This window comes from Mus caroli, chromosome 4 (genome assembly GCF_900094665.2).
Source record: "Mus caroli chromosome 4, CAROLI_EIJ_v1.1, whole genome shotgun sequence".
Lineage (NCBI taxonomy): Eukaryota > Metazoa > Chordata > Mammalia > Rodentia > Muridae > Mus > Mus caroli.
The window spans coordinates 129,645,520-129,662,552 of record NC_034573.1 but is presented as its reverse complement, the minus strand read 5'-3'; positions in this window follow the sequence as shown (position 1 = coordinate 129,662,552).

Sequence of the window (17,033 nt, the reverse complement as noted above, 5' to 3'; positions counted from 1 at the left end):
GAAAGAAAGAAAGAAAGAAAGAAAGAAAGGAGGGAGGGAGAGAGGGAGGGAGAGAGGAAGGAAGGAAAGAAAGGAAAAAGAAAGATAGAAAGAAGGAATGAAAGAAAAGGAAAGAAAGAAAGAAAGAAAGAAAGAAAGAAAGAAAGAAAAGAAGGAAGGAAGGAAGGAAGGAAGAAGGGAGGGAGGGTGGGAGAGAGGAAGGAAGGAAAGAAAGGAAAAAGAAAGAAAGAAAGAAAGAAAGAAAGAAAGAAAGAAAGAAAGGAAGGAAGAAAGGAAGGAAGGAAGAAAGAAAGGGAAAGAGAAAAAGAGACTGCCAAGCTATAACCAGAGAGGTAACACACCAATACATTTCCTCTTGCCTTGATGAGGATCACAACTTCCTATATTGCTGCAGCACTGCATGATCAGGGTTTGGTAATGGTTTGGTTTGGTTTGGTTTTGTGAGACAAGAGTTGTGTGTAGCTCAGAAAAGCCTCGGACTTGCTATGTAGCAGAGGATGACCGTGGACTCCTCATCGTCCTATCTCCACCTCCACAGGGCCAGGAGCACAAGCATGCACCACCAGGCACTGTAGCCAATGTTGTCTTTGTTATCTAAAAAAAAAATTAAATTACATTTAAAAATTGGGGGTGGAGCATGAGGGTGCCAAGTGCCACCTCATGTGCATGAAAGACAGAGCGGCATTCAGGAGTCAGCTCTCCCCTTCCACCATGTGGGTCCCGGGGATCGAACTCAGATCTTCAAGCTTGGCAGCAAGCACCTTTATCAGCTGAACCATCTTGTCCCACTGCTGTTCTGTTTTCTCAATAGTCAGCCTAACCCATGGGAAGAGTCTCACTCTCATTATGATTTTATTTATTTATTTATTTATTTATTTATTTATTTATTTATTTATTTATTTATTTACTTTCTCTGATGACAAATGGAGCCCAGCATCTCTTGCTTCACTCACAAGGCATTTGTTTATCTTCTTTGGTGAAGTGTTTATTAAAGCCCTTTGCCCATTTTTAATTGGCTTATTTGTCTTGCTGTTGAGTCATGGGAGCCTGGATTTTTTTTTCTCTACCAAAGCTACAATTTCGTACTTGCTTTGGGGAACAGAGAGAAGCGTATCTGTTGAAAAAACAGATTTGTGTTTAAGTCTTGGCTTGGCCACTTTGAGGTCCTGAGGTTCCCAGAGAGTCCCCTGAGGTCCTAGCTCTTGTCTCCCCTTCTGCAGAGGAAGGTAAGAATGTCCTGGGAAGAGCATGGTACCTTGCAGTTTCGATGGCCTACGTAAAGAGTCGGGAGCATGCGTACACAGCTTCTGTTCCCAAGAGTGTTTGGGGAACGGTACTGAGCTGGGGACAGAGAGCAGGGAAAGAGCAGACCCTGTGCTCACCTGGCGAGCCCGTGAGACTGAGGCAGGCCTCATGCATCACAGTAAAACAACATGGGATGCTCGCAGCATCACAGTAAAACAAGTGACACAAATCACCAGGATAAACACATCATGTCACGCCATGGGGAAATATAACAAGGTGCAAGGGAAGAGGTATGGGGCCTCTGGATCAGGTGGTTAGAAGGTTCTAGAATGTAGGAGCCCATCTGAGTATAACCGCAGTTCAAACTGGCAGGGGCTTAAACCACACCGCCTCTCTTTTACTCTCTTGAGCTCACCCTCGTGTGTGTGTGTGTGTGTGTGTGTGTGTGTGTGTGTCTGTCTGTCTGTCTGTCTGTCTGTCTGTGTCTGTCTGTGTGTGTCTGTATGTCTGTCTGCTATGTGTTTGCAGTGACTCTAGAGGCCAGAAGAAGGCATCCAATCCCCTAGAACTGGAGTTATAAGAGGTAGTGAGCTGCCCAAAGTGGGTGCTGGGAGCCCAGCCCAGGTCCTCTGGAAAAACAGTCCATGCCATCTAACCACTGAGCCATCCCTCCATCCCTCTCCAGTTCTTTCTGTCTTGCCCATCACCAGGGCTCTGCTCCTCCAGGTCCATATGGCTGCACCTCCCATGGGCACTCACTCTGTCTCACCACCAGCCCCTCGGAGCAGGTTGCCTGAAGGGTCACTTGGAAGAAGAGGTCACAGGTCTTCCCTTCGGGGAAGCCTTGAAGCCACTCACCCACTCCTTCACACATCTCTGGCCAGCGATGACAGGAGTAGCTAGTCCTCGATTCGTCAGTGCAAACAGACGTCTTAGCTGTTCAGCTAAAGTTCCAGGGTTCTGTTGCTTCCCTTAAGAAGGACAGGGACAGCGGTGGTGGCACACGCCTTTATAATCCCAGCATTTGGGAGGCAGAGGCAGGTAGATTTCTGAGTTCAAGGCCAGCCTGGTCTACAGAGTGAGTTCCAGGACAGCCAAGGCTACACAGAGAAATCCTGTCTCGAAAAACCAAAAAAATAAAAATAAAAATAAAAGGACAGGAGCTGGGGAAGTGGCTTGGTGTGGGGGTGGTGGTGGTGGAAGGAGCACTTACTGCTCTTGCAGAGAACATTATATATATATATATATATATATATATATATATATATATATATATATATATATATATATATATATATATATATATAGAGAGAGAGAGAGAGAGAGAGAGAGAGAGAGAGAGTATCTTGTCTATCTTGTCTCTGCCATGGCTGGTCAATGAAGGCTTCTTTGAAAAGAATTGTTGAATGATTGTCCAACTGACCCAAAGGAGGGAGCCATGCAAGGTTCTGGGAGGAGAGCATTCCCAACAGAAATCAGCCAGGGCTCAATGTCTGTGAAGAGGAAGGAAGTTTGGAGCCTTGGAAGGAAAGCCGGCTCCAGTAATGCCTGGGTCTCCATGACGTGATGGGTTACCTGACTCATGCGCAGGGCACTAAGGCGCCAGTCACACCTTCTCCACTGGCTTTGCCTAAGCCGACTCACACAGACACCCCCTGGCCTACTGACCTACATTTGCTCTTGCAAATGTTTCCTCTCTACACAAGATACCCAGCAGAGGGTTCTGCATGTCAAGTCCAAATTGCCACAACCCTGTCATCTTCAGAGAGCCACACACTTTTCCATTAGTAGCCTGGAGGCTCCCAGGGCCCCCGCTGTGTGTAGAGAGAGCTTTTCTTCCAGCCCCCCAGGGTGGGGGTGGGGGTGGGGGCTTCTGCTTCTCAGCCTGCCATTGCTCCCACCAGGGAGGCTGAACTGATCTGAAATCCTTCAGAGCCACCTCGGGATCTCTGAGGTCTATTCCTGAGGCTCATATCTCCTCAGGGAGTCTCGCCCTGGGAGGCACTCTGCAAACCCAGCTGCAGCCCAGCTTCGCCTGCAAGTCTTGCTTCCCTGAAGGTGTCCCTGACCCTCCACCTACAGGTCCCATGCTGCCAAGGACAGCTGTGAACACAGCTCAACACAAAATCATAAGCTTACTTAACGCCATTGTAAGGATTCTTTCTGCAGTCTTGCTTTCTAATGTGATCACGCCTGAGCTCTGTTAATGACAACCTCCTGGTGTCATGTCAGAAGGTTACAGGTGCCTGCTGGGGGAACTGCTCAGCTGCACAGGTCAAGAACAAGAGCAATGCATGCAGATCCCAGCCTGGCTGGTCATGCAATGCTTTGTCCTCTTGGGCCAGGCTCTTGGCTCCTCCCGTTTGTATGTCTTCATTTGCTCTAACAAGAATTCCCAGCACAAAGGATTCTGGGAGATTAGGGGCTTGGGGTACCTGGCACAGATGTTCAGCCTTAGAGAATCATGTTATTCTACCAACCACTTCTTTTCTACAGTCAGTTCTGCTACAGCCTCTCCCACGGCCTTCTGCAAGCCCACGAAGTCTGGGCAAGGTTTCCCTCAGTCGTCATTCCATTACAAGCCTGCCCGTGACCTGTGACATGACCACCTTCCTTCTTTGTTCATTGCATCTGATCTCTTGGTCTGTTTCCGGCCATTCATCTTTCCTCCCTGTATGTCTCACACTCCTGGCCAGGTGTGGTGGTACAGGTGGGTCACCCCAACTCTGGAGGGGTGACAGTAGAAGGAAGACTTCTTTGCTGACCTTACTCACACAGTTAGACCTTGCTTAATGCACTCCTACCACAGGGCCTTTGCACGTCCATCTAAGAGGGAGCCATCCAGGGGTAGAGTACTTTCCGAGCACCCATGAGGTTCGAACCTGGCAAAACAAAACAGCACTGTCACTTCAAAATGGAGATGCCTGTCAATCTCTTCCAGAGTCCTGAGTGCTGGGACACCCCCCTGCAAGGTGGAGGGAGGCTAGGTCCCCTCCAGCTGTGGGGGGTTTGTAGCTGCCAGATCACAACTGAGCCAATCCTCGGGCTCCTGCTTGGTTTGGAACAGCTTTCTCTTGCTGTAGCTGGGGACCATGCTGCCGAGCCATCCCAGAACCACAACCCCCAGGGACTGGGCTGGGATCTCTACAGTCAGAGGTATAACTCAGCTCATCTTGCTGCCCAGACCTGCCTCTCTCTTCCTCTTCCCTTGGCTTGAACCAAAAGGCATTTTCCAGTAAATTTTTCCATAACCCCAAAGGACGCCAGAGAGGATGGTAAACATGGGAATTAAATTATGAAGGCATTGTGTCCAATAGATCACACTGGCAAGGAGACAGAGTCAGGGCCAAATCCAGAGTTCAGGCCCTGAGGCTGAACAATGTAACATTTCAATGGAAGCCCTCATCCTGTCTCCCTCTCTGGAGCATCTTTGTGAAGCTACCTGGGTTACTTCCCTAAGAGGACTAAGCCTCTGATGAAGGGCTTATTGCCCTTGGGCTGCAAAGCTCTGCCTAGGTCTTGGGGGCCAAAGGAATGCACTCAGTCAGTACATTTGGTGAATGGGACCATGAGTGGTTTTTTGGATGGATGAGTGGATGGATGGATGTGTGGATGAATGGATGGATGATGGATGGATGATGGATGGATGGGTGGATGGATAGATGGATGTGTGGATGGATAGATGAATAGGTGGATGGATGGGTGAGTGGGTAGATGGATGGATGGGTGGATGGGTGGTGGATGGATGGATGGGTGGGTGGATAAGTGGATAGATGGGTACATGGATGGATGGGAACCCTTTGCACTCCACTATGTGTTCATTTCACTGTACCTATAGAAGGATCCAACATCTTCCTCTTTCCCTTCCTGGGGCCCAACCCATGAAGCCACTGACCTTGTAAGGGTAGAAATCCTGTCATAGTCATCACTACAGTCACACAATGACACACAAGTACAGGTTCTCATCTGTAGACCCAGAAGAGGTCCAGCCCTGCAGGCCACAGGTTCAGGATCTGGGGAACTTCAGAGTTCAGCCTAACTGAGGTGTTTAACCCAAGTGTGTGGGAGACCAAGATGGAAACAGGGCTCAGGAGTAGGAGTCCGAAAGATGTCCTTTCTTCACTGGTGGAAAATAATAACAGGAGCTGGATAGAGGCACTATGTGTACATGTGTGTAATATGTGTTTAGATTAGTACATAGGTGTGCATGCTTGTATGTGCACAGGTATGCATGCTTGTATGTTCATAGGTGTGCATGCTTGTATGTGCATAGGTGTGCATGCTTGTATGTGCATAGGTGTGCATGCTTGTATGTGCACAGGTGTGCATGCTTGCTTGTATGTGCACAGGTGGAGGCCAGAGGCCCCCGTCCATTGTTCAGAAGTCTCAGAATGAACCTGATGCTCTCTGATCGGCAAGGCTGACCGACTGGCCAGTGGCTGCCAGCTGCCACCTGTCTGTTCTTCCCGCTCTGCGCTGGGGCTACAGATATATGCCAATGTACTGTGTTACTTATGAGGGTGCAAGGATTCAAACTCAGGCCCCCATGCTTGAGTGACAAGCACTTTACCCACTGAGTTATCTTGCTAGCCCTAAGGGGTATCCCTGATCCACTAAAGCAGCGCACACCTGCAGAGTCCTCAGGGACACACAGCAAGTCTACTGCAATCGTGACGAGGTCCTGGCTTCTTCAATGTCTATCTGGAAATCTTTCTGTCCCCGCCCTCAAACTTTTTTTTTCTTTACTTTCTTCTGACATGACTTGACTTCGAACTCAGTACCTTAGGAGTGTTAGACAAGTGCTCTAACCACCCAGTTACAGTCAAGCCCCACCTTTATTTTAGGAGACAGTCCATCAGACCATTGAACACCCAGCTCTCCCAGCAGTGTGCACACACAGAGTCAGTCCCCCTCGTTTCTTCTATGGGCAATGCCCATACACACCTCACATGCCATGGTATTGACCACTGAACCATGTTCATGGCAGAACCCGTAGGAGTCCATCATTGATACATCGGCCTTTCATAAAAAGGCAGCCAGCATGGAAGGAGTTGGACCCTGAGACCTCCGAGGAGTAGCAAGAGGATCAATGTCCATTCCAGTTTGGAGAACTCCCCTCCCCCCAGCCGCCAACGTAGCTGCTCTCTGTACAGACACAGAAGCATTCACACCCAGCCTCCCTCTGCCCTCCCCCACCCCAGGGGACAAAAGGAGACTATGTGACTAGAAGGTTCTGGAAAACTAGTCTGGCCTAGTGACAGCAAGACACAGTTAAGACACAGCAAGAAAAACTAGTTCTACAGGCTGCCCCGTGGCTGGTCATCCTCCTGCCCAACCTTAGCTCAGCCACAGAAAGATAATGGCTCAATGCCCAGTCTGGGGGAACAGGTCAGGTAGAGTTCACTCCATGTGTTGCAGAGTGGCTGCAGACTTCAGACACTTTTGGATTTTCTATTCCTTTTTACTATGTATCACTTAGCTCCTTGGAGACTCAGTTCCCCTAGCTAAGAGTGATAGTAGCAACTAACCAGTACCCCGGAGCTCTTGTCTCTAGCTGCATATGTATCGAAAGATGGCCTAGTCGGCCATCACTGCAAAGAGAGGCCCATTGGACTTGCAAACTTTATATACCCCAGTACAGGGGAACGCCAGGGCCAAAAAAATGGGAATGGGTGGGTAGGGAAGTGGTGGGGAGGGTATGGGGGACTTTTGGGATAGCATTGGAAATGTAATTGAGGAAAATATGTAATAAAAAAATATATATATATAAAAGAGTGATAGTAGCGTATGGCCCTCCGAGTTGCTTTTCAGGATTGAGAGAGGCAGGAAGCATAAAGACCAGCTATGATTTCCTTGCTTGTATTTGATGATGTTTTTCATTACTCAAAAGGAGCAACTTCCGGAGTCATGGGATGGGGGGGGGCATAACCGGGGACCCCAACAGCCAAGAGCCTGGGCATGTGGGATTGCCCACCACTAATCCTGGCAGGGTTCTGCTTTAAGCATGTAGGCAAGGGGGGAACACCTAATTCCCTGCTCACCTCACAGGTTGGGAGGTGAAGACATATGGAACAGAAGTCAACTGATGTCCAACATGCACGGCTTTACTGAGACAGAATCCCACCTTTTACTTTTGAGGGTGATCTTGAATTTGGGGATTTCCAATCTTCAGATCTCCTCAGCCCTGGTAGGAGCACTTGGCTTTGCTATTTGTATGCGTGCTTGTGTGCTTGTGTGCGTGTGAGAGTGTGTGTGTGTGTGTGTGTGTGTGTGTGTGTGTGTGTGTAGCCATCAGTCCAAGTATAGGTCTTGGGGAGCTGTCCCCCTTGCGTATTTGTGTCAGAGTCTCACTGGGACCTGGGAATTGCCGACCAGCCTAGACTAGCAAGCCAGCCCTGTCTCTGCTTTCCCACTGCAGGGAATGCTGGTGTACAGTTCCACGCCCAGCTCTTCCATGGGTGCTGGGGATCAAAGCCAGTTCTTCACACTCACGTGGCAAGCACATCACCAGCTGAGCCACCTCCCCTGCCTCTTCTCTTTGGTTCTTGGCCTTCTCTGACACCCAACTCTGCACATCTGCTTTGCCCCTCTCACGTTCTGTATGGCTTTTAGAAAGAACAAGTAGCTGAACTCAGAGATCCCAGAAGGCTTTACCCTTTCATGTCATTGGTCCTTGGCACAGACACTCATGCTCACCCTGGTGTGCCTGCCGCTGCTACTCTGGCTCCTACCTTGGAGCCTTTGTGCAAGCTGGGCCCCTTTCAGGATCCTCCCCTCCCCTCCCCTCCCTGCTACTTCCCCCACGATGTCTGGGCAGAGCAATGACCCTTTTCCCAGAGTCAGGGCCAGGTGTTCCCATTGTCTGTGGCCTTCCCATCCTCCCTCTGGGTCCCGGTTCTGGGGACACAGGCGCACATCCTTTCAAGAACAAAAAGGATCCTAGAAACTCTGTACTGGGCTCTTCACGCCCCGATGGCCAGCGTGATTGTTAAAGGGTTTCTTGGTCTGGCCTCAGTCCCTCGTTTGTTTATTCGGCAAACATTTATCAAATACCAGCTAGGAGTCAGGCCCTGCCTGCGGGCACAGCCTGCCTGGCTTTGTGTCACTTCCTCTGCCTGGCTTTGTCTCTGCTCTTCCTGGAGAAGGCACCTGAGAGAAGGAGCCCTCGGGAGGACAGGAGTTTGCATGAGCCCCCAACTCCTCCACCTCCTAGGGAGAATCAGGCTGTATCTCTTTGCTCTTAGGTTTTTCCCTTTGTGAAGCTAGGAAGTGCCTATCTAGTGGATGGGGCAGATCTATCCTAGAGCACGTGGGGACATGGGGACTTCCTGCAAGTGAGGCCTTCAGGGTCCTGGAGCAATGGTCCTGGCAGTCGCACTGGCTTGGGGCAAGCCACCTCTTTGTGTGGGCTCCTCTCTCACCAACAGTACCAGGGTTGGGCTATCTGAAGTCTCTCCAGCTTGGAGAAGCTCTGACTCTGAGGATAGCCAGCTGCCTTGGTACAGTGACAGGCAGGCACACAGGCACCAGGGATGGACTTTCCCTGAGCTCTTCTACGATGCCACAGATAAAAAGCATGACCTTAGAAGACACTGTCAGACAGGCAGTGTGTCTCCCACCACCCAGATGTCCACGAAAGGAGAACGCCCAGCAGACAGCCGCGAGCGTAAGCTGAGGTGCCATCTTTACACTACAAAATGTGAAGCGATTAAAACTTGGGACCCAGACAAACTCATCATAAGTAGTCTCCACCCCAGGCAGTGTCGGGGGGCCTTGAAGGAGGGATAGCAGTTTAGACTCTCTTCTCTCCCTGTGGAGCTGTTATTTCTCTGGTTTCCCTCCAACTCTTGATAACTCGCTGAGGGGACCACCAGACCTTGTACTTTCTGGAATGTTCCAAGCAAAAGAATTACTTCCCTGGCGCTCTCTCTCTCTCTCTCTCTCTCTCTCTCTCTCTCTCTCTCTCTCTCTCTCTCTCGTGTATGTCTGTGTTCATGTATGCATTCTGATATGTATGCGCATGTGTGTGGAGGCCAATGTTGGCTTCAGGTGTCTTCTCGGTTGCTAGTTGCTCTCCGTCATAGCTTTTGTGACATGACTTCTTACTGAACCTGAAGTCCCCTTGATTAGCTATGATGGCTGGCTGAGATCCTCTTGGCCTCTCCAGCACTGAGATTTTGGGGTTTCACCCCTGGGCTTTGCTTTTCACGTGGGTTCTGGTGATCAAACTCCGATCCCCAGGCTCACAGGGCAAGCATCTCACAGACTGAGCCATCTCCTCGGTCTCCTCCCTTGGTCCTCATCTTCACCTTTCTTGCTTCAGGTGCCACTGTTTGCTTGGTTCCATGTCGTTCCACACAGTTAGAAATGAATTCTAATCGCTGCTACATGGGCCCATTAACCTGAGTCTCCTGCCTCAGAGCCTTTGTGTAAACAGACTTTGGTTTGGAAGGGGCCTCATGCATCCCTTAAAACCCAGTTCCCAGAACACCTCACCCTCACCCCCCCACCAAAAAAAAAGAATTTCACACCAATCCAGACACTTCTGCTGCCACCAAGGTCAAGGCTTCACTGCCTAAGTCAATAGTAGACTATTTTCAAGGCAGTCTCTGGACTGGGAGTCCAGGGGAGACTAACCTATTACCAGGGCAGGAGAAAGACAGACAGACAGACAGATTGATTGACAGAGAGACAGAGAGGAAAGGAGAGAACGCAAGGGTTGCTCCCTTCCTGGACTCAAGCATCTGGTTATTTCTGCTCTCAGGCTGTGACTCAACCAAACACCTCGTTTCCAGCTGCAAAGAAGCCTGGGAAATATACTATTTTTTTCTGGTTGTCCAGGAAAATCCAACAGAGCCATAACAGAATGGACAGTTGTCCTATGTCTGCGCCAGGGCTGGTACAAGGATTGACCAACAAAGGCTGTGAAGTCCTGAGCTCAGGGCCTGACACATAGTAGGTGTTCAACAAAGCTCACTTTAACCTCTTCACCAGTACCTGACCCCCAGGGGACCAGGTCCACCTGCAGCTGGCTGCCTCCTGACTGAGTTCAGGGCTCTGCTGTCTCGCACAGGCCCAGCTTCTAGACTGTTCTGTTGATGCCTCCCCAGGCCCTCCACAGGATGCAGGAGCCTCAAAGTCACCTTATCCTTAACTCTTTGCAGCAGTAACAGTTAGAGGCAAGTCTCTCTGACCCCATTTTAGAGAAAGCAAGGCCCAGAGGTCATTAATGTAGTGCTTCCAAACTTATTTGGCCTTTTCTTGCAGAAAGAAATTCCAAAATTCATACTTCACCCTCCTTAGGTGCCCGTCTGATATGGGTTTCTTAAGAGTCCAGTGTGTGCCTGCCTTTAGCACAGGGCAAGAGCCTTCCCTAATTGCTCCAGAAACTTCCACGAGCCAGCATCTTTCTGGCCATGTCCCAACCCCCCAGGACACTCAGAGTGGCTGGTGGCTGGTGGCTGGGTCTGGGTAGAGAACTCTTGCCCTGGTGCGAGGCAAAACCTAAGGACAAAACCCAGTTTCAAACTTGGGTTTTGCAAATATGAGCTGAACAGCAGAGATCTGGGGAGGAGCTCTTGAGCAGAGAGAGCTGGCCCGTGTGGTGGCGGGGACAAAGGGACGGTAAACAGATGAGCTTGGCTGAAGCAGAACGGGTGTTTGGAGACAGTGACAAATGAGGCCAGGACATCACAGGGACTGGGCAGAACGGGCCAGCCATTTAGATTTGAGTGGAGAGGCTTTGGGGAGCCCCAGGATGGTCTGCAGCCAGCCTGTGGCAGAAAAGCTATGTTAGAGCCGAAGAGAGATGTTCTGGAAGGTCTGGGAGGAGAGCCAGGCACAGGGAGCTCTCTACAGCCGACCATCATGGCAGGGTTGGAGGCAGTAGGGACATTGTAGAGGAGGGACAGTCACTGGATTGGGTGTGACAGCAGCCTGTGCCTTCAACCCAGGTTCAGCCACCTGCCCGTGACAAGCCAAGTGAAGCAACCAAATTAATATTAGAAACAGAAAACAGAGATTATTCAATGTGGCCATGTCGGGAAGAAGGACAGACATTCGGTAACATCCCTGCATCCATCTCTGGGGTCTAGGTGTGAGGCCAATGTTTAAAAGCCTGGTTGCTTTCTAGAGGGACCTCAATCAGTTCCCAGTGTCCACATCAGGCAGCTCTCAGCCATATGTAATGTAACTCCAGCTTCAGGGGACCCAACCTTCCTGGCCTCTGAAGGCCACTGCACTCTCATGCACATAAAAACACATGTGTTGACACGTAATTAAAAATAAGAAAAATAGGGGCTGGAGTGATTGCTCGATGGCTAAGAGTAACAGCTACTCTTCCAGAAGACAAATGTTCGGTTCCCAGCTCACAACCACCTGGAACTCCAGTTCCAGGCAGTCCGACGCTCTCTTCTGGGTTCCACAGTCACCAGGCAAGCATTTGCACGTGACATGGCACACACACACACATACACATAGGGGAAACACCTATGAACTGAAAATAAATGACTAAAAAGTAAGAATAAGTAAATCTAAAAGCACATAAACAGGTACAAGAACTCAAATATCAAGGAGCCACTGTCTCAGGATGTACAGTCTCCAGTTTGTACAGCTGATTTTTCAAGGTCATGGTGGCTCAGGCATCTATCTAGGTGCTTCTGGGTCCTCCACGGAATCCTGCAGGGTCTAATATGAAGATTTTGGCTTTGTGGGACTACGGTGGGGCCCAAGTCCCAGCAAGCTAATCAGCTCTTAGGCCACACTGTTTGGGGCAAATGTGGAGAATTTCTCAAGAATGGCCTAAGGGATGGCTTACTTAGTGGCAGTCTAGGTACATCAGCAGCCTGGTAAAGCTGTTGGGGGCTGGAGGAGTGATGCCTGCAGCTTTTCCAAGCCCAGAGCTAGGATGGCTTAAGGAGCCCAATGAACGGTGCTCAGGCTACTGTGTTAGTGCGACTGTGGGCTTGGGGCCCACAGTAAAGGGGGATCCTGGCCAGGTAGGAAGGCATCACTGGCTCATACTCCCACCTCAGGGTTTGTCCTGCCTTCACCTTTTCCCACCCCAGGAAGAAAACACCAGGAGACGGGCTGCCATCTCCTACGGCAAGCACAAATCACGTCACGTACAATTTCCAAGTCAAATTCATAGGCACACCTCAACCTGCCCTTATTTCATTTTCTAAACAGCACAGCCCTTCATGCCAAGCTTTTGAAACACTTCCCGGGCATCCTTTTGCCAGCTGCAGTGTCCTTTGCCTTCTCCAGAGTCCTGTCTCTGACCTGTGCTCACCTGGGACATAAGCAGCCCATGGTCCATGGTCTGTATAGATGAAGGGTCGGAGATCAAAGAGAAGACTAACCTCCACATGACACCGTGAATGAGGAACCATCCTTGCCTCCTAGGAGCCTCAACATCTTCATCATGAAAATGGGTTGATAGGTCCTGGGTTGATGGCTCAGTTGGCACAGGGCTTATTGAGCAAGCACGTGGACCTGAATTCAGATCCTCACCGCCCATGTAAAAATCCCCGCGTGGTGGCCTGGTCCTGTAATCCCAGGGCTTTGTAATCTCTGGGGAAGCAGAGACAGGAGGTCCCCAGGGTCTCACTGGCCAGCCAGCCTAGTTGAATCAGCAAGCTCCAGGTCCAGTGAGAAACCCTGCCTCAAAAATAAATAAATAAATAAATAAATAAATAAATAAATAATGTGGAGACTGAGGAAGAAAACAGACTTTGATTCCTGGGGGCTCTGAATGTTTATGCACGCACAGACACACAGACACACACACACACAGACACACACACAGAGACAGAGACAGAGACAGAGACAGACAGACAGACAGACAGACAGACAGCACTGTAAGTTTTCCACTGTGATCAGACGGTGAACAGCCACTACTCTGACCCCCATGTCATCTGACTTATGTCCCCTGACCCTACACAGCCCCCAACGGTTATGAACCATCTCCCCAGCACTGCCTCCTCCTGTCCTACCTAGGGTATGTCTAGCTCAGGAGCCACTGAATGTATGCAAGTGAATGTGGGTGAGTAAGTGTGGGATGGTGTGTGGCAATGTGAGATATAATGGGTCATAGTGTACGAGTGTGTGTGAGACCAGTTGTGTGTGATTGTGTGCATGATTTTCCATGTGGGGGTGTCGGTATATGAGAAAAAGGTGTGAGAGAGTATTGTGTGAATTCACATGTACATAAGTGTGAGAGTGTGGTTGTGTGGGAGTGCATGAGTGTGTCAGAGTACATCAGTAGTAAGCGTGATGTGAGTGTGTACGATTGTGTAAGTGTGAATGACTGTAATTTTATGTAGTTCTGTTGAGTGTGCTTGTTGGAGAGACTATGCATATGTTTGAGTGTGAGAACATGTGTGTCACTGTGTATGTGTAAATTCATGTCACTGTGTGTGTAAGTGTATGAGACTATGTGTGAATACATTGAAGACAGTGTGTATGAATGTGTGTAGAGGTGAGTTGGTGTGTGAATTTGGGCATACTGTGTGTCACTGTGGTCGTGTGTTGGCTTTTGACTCTGTGTGTGTGTGTGTGTGTGTGTGTATGTGTGTGTGATCTTATGCACCTGTGAGAATTTTGTGTGTTAGTGTGACTATAATCACGTGTGAGCCCCTGTGTGAGAGAGTCTGAGAGTAGAATGTGTGAGTCTGTATGAGTGCAATTATAAGTGTGTGATTGTGTTTGGTGATGTGTGTGCATGTGTGAGTATGTGTATATGAATATTCATGTATTTGAGGGTATTTGCCTGAATATGGATATGAATTTGTGAGTATGTATGAAGGTGAGTATGTGTGTGTGTGCACGTACACTCTCGCACATGTGCTAGTGTGAATGTTGAATGTTTGTGTGAGAGATGTTTGAATGTATGAGTGTATAAGTCTGTAAGCATGTGAGTTTAAGCCTTAACATGTGTGAATGGTGTGTGGCTGAGTGTGAGTTTGTGTGTGTGCAAATGTTTGACTGTATGAGGGTGTGAGAGTATGGTTGCGTGCCTGTGTTCTGAGACAGCCTCACCATGTAATCTAGGCTGGCTTTGAAAGCACCTGATTCTGCCTCCGTAGTGCTGGGATTCCTAGAGTGAATCCCTAAACCTGGTCCATTTCAGCATCTCAAGACCCAGGCAGGGCACTGGGTGCAAGGCCCTGGGTTCAGTTCCCAGTCCTCAAAACTGACCAATGAGGAAACATGGTGGGCAGGCCAGGCTGTATCCTGCAGTTGGGGAGCCATTCTGGAACACAGAGTACCCACGGCCCAGCTCATGGCCAGATGAGCTTGTCCCCAAGATACACCCCGTGTGCGTGTGGAAACCAAAACCACCACAGAAGTGGCTGGGCATCTTCCTAGTGAGTCGGAGGCTCCAGCCCAGCCTGCCCAGCCTGAATTTCAGTGCCTGCTGACAGAGCAGACTACACTCTCTAGGCTTCAGTCTCCCCAACAGTCAAACCAGGAGAAACTCATTTCTGATCTTTGCGTACCTTCCCTCATGGATACTGGTACACCAAGGCACACTTTTGAGCAGTAAGAAGGCACAGTCTGCCCCATGGAAGCATTTGTGCATTAAAGGGGCACAAGTCTTCCTTGTCTCTCCAGTGTTCCCCCTCCTTGCTCTCTACACCCACCCTCCTCAGCCTTGGCCTCTCTATTCAGCATCTCGGTCTCTTGTGGTTGTCACCATGGGTAGAAGAAACCCTACTTTGGGATGCTGAGGGTCCAGCGAGGGTCCCTCCAAATGCAAATCTGACCACCCAGCATGGCATCCATCTAGGGCTCTGCCTTCCTCTGGGACCACCACGAGAATTCTCCGATTATCCTGCCTGAGCACGCAGGAGACCAGATTGGTGTTGGGCAGGCACATTCAACAGACGCCCAATATAGGCTTTCAATTATCTTTTAATTTCGTTTCTATCTTCATTTGTTTATTTCAGTTTCATTTAAACAGAGACTTTTCAAAAGAACCTGTAATTTATGGCATGTAGGTAGCATTTGTTCACCTGCAGATGTAATGAGACCTGGGCTGGAGCCTAAGCTAGAATCCTAATACTCTGCCATGGAGACACTGCCTGCCCCCAGGGACCGCAGTCTGTCTTCTTCACTTCTCTGGATGAATCCTGACTTCTGATCTTTCAGCTTTGCAACAGTAAGCTTCCCCCTCCATGCTCTGACCTTCCTGGAAACCCCCCCAGAGTAGACACTCCCTCTCCACTTGAGGACCACAAACTCCCTTCCCTTGGCTGCATTCTCTGCTCTGGTGGCCTCCCTGTAACAGAGGAAGGATAAAGCCACATTTCAAACATTAACATGCAGACTCTTGAGAGGTGGAGACCTCCGTTTTAGGGTTCCCAGAAGGGTCTGTGAGCATCAGCTGTGCCCAGCAGCCCACCTGACTCAGCTGACATCCTCTCCCTTACTGGCTCCAGCCCATATTATCCAGGTCGACTAGGAATCAGTCCTGCAGTTCTTGTTCAGGGCCTTTGGTTATAAGCAAGTAGTAAGGATTGGGAGAAGGGCGGAAAGAAGAGACTGGGGAAGGGGAAGCTGGTTTGAAAGGACGAGGAGCTCAGGAAGGCGGCCGTGGAAGGGGCCTGTCTTAGTCAGGGTTTCTATTCCTGCATAAACATCATGACCAAGAAGCAAGTTGCTGTTCATCACCAAGGAAGTTAGGACTGGAACTCAAGCAGGTCAGGAAGCAGGAGCTGATGCAGAGTCATGGAGGGATGTTCTTTACTGGTTTGCTTCCCTTGGCTTGCTCAGCCTGCTTTCTTATAGAACTAAGACTACCAGCCCAGAGATGGTCCCACCCACAAGGGGCCTTTCTCCCTTGATCACTAATTGAGAAAATGCCTTACAGTTGGATCTCATGGAGGCATTTCCTCAACTGAAGCTCCTTTCTCTGTGATAACTCCAGCTGTGTCAACTTGACACAAAACTAGCCAGTACAGGGCCCAGGGAGGCTTCGAGTTTGACTGGACCTAGACGGCTGGAAAGATCCCCACCAGCAAAGATAAGGAGGCCTGGCCTGCAGGAGTCAACAAAGTAGGGCACACTAGACTGCCACATGCAGAAGAGTAAACTGAGGCTGTTGGGTGGAGGCTCACACACATAAGGACCTCCTAAGGGGATCCCAGGAGGCCAGCAAGATGGCACTCCAGCCAAGCAAGGCGACCTGAGTTCAACCCTCAGGATTTACACAGCAGAAGAGGAGAACAGAATCCTTGGGCTGTCCTCTGATGTCACATGTGCCTATGTGTATGTACCCACACATGCACTTGCACACACACACACACACACACACACACACACAAACATAACAAAAGAGTTTTGAGTTTTCCCAAGGCCAGAACCCTCAGAACCAAGTTCCTGGGCCTTCAAATTGGATCATTCTTTCACTTTGCAACCCAAAGACAACCTTTAAAAAGTGGAGCGTGTGTGTTGGGCATCTCGGCAGCTGAGGACCTGAATCCTGGGCACAGATGGAGGCTTACCCAAAGCAGTCCTGGGCCACCACTCTGGCTCAGTGACTTTACCTCCCTTAAAACTGTGACCTCAGCACCCACCCTTGAGAACCAGTAAAAGACCTGCACATGGGGGAGATAAAAAACAGCCAAGCCTTGCTGAGCTTTAGCGACGACATGGGGCTTCATGCACGTTGACTTCTCTACCTGATGAGCTAATGATGCGGTCACCCTCTGTCTCTCGCCACTTTTCAGGCGGGCACAGAGAAGTAAAGTTACTTGCCCAAGGTCACACAGCTGGTGAACGGCAGA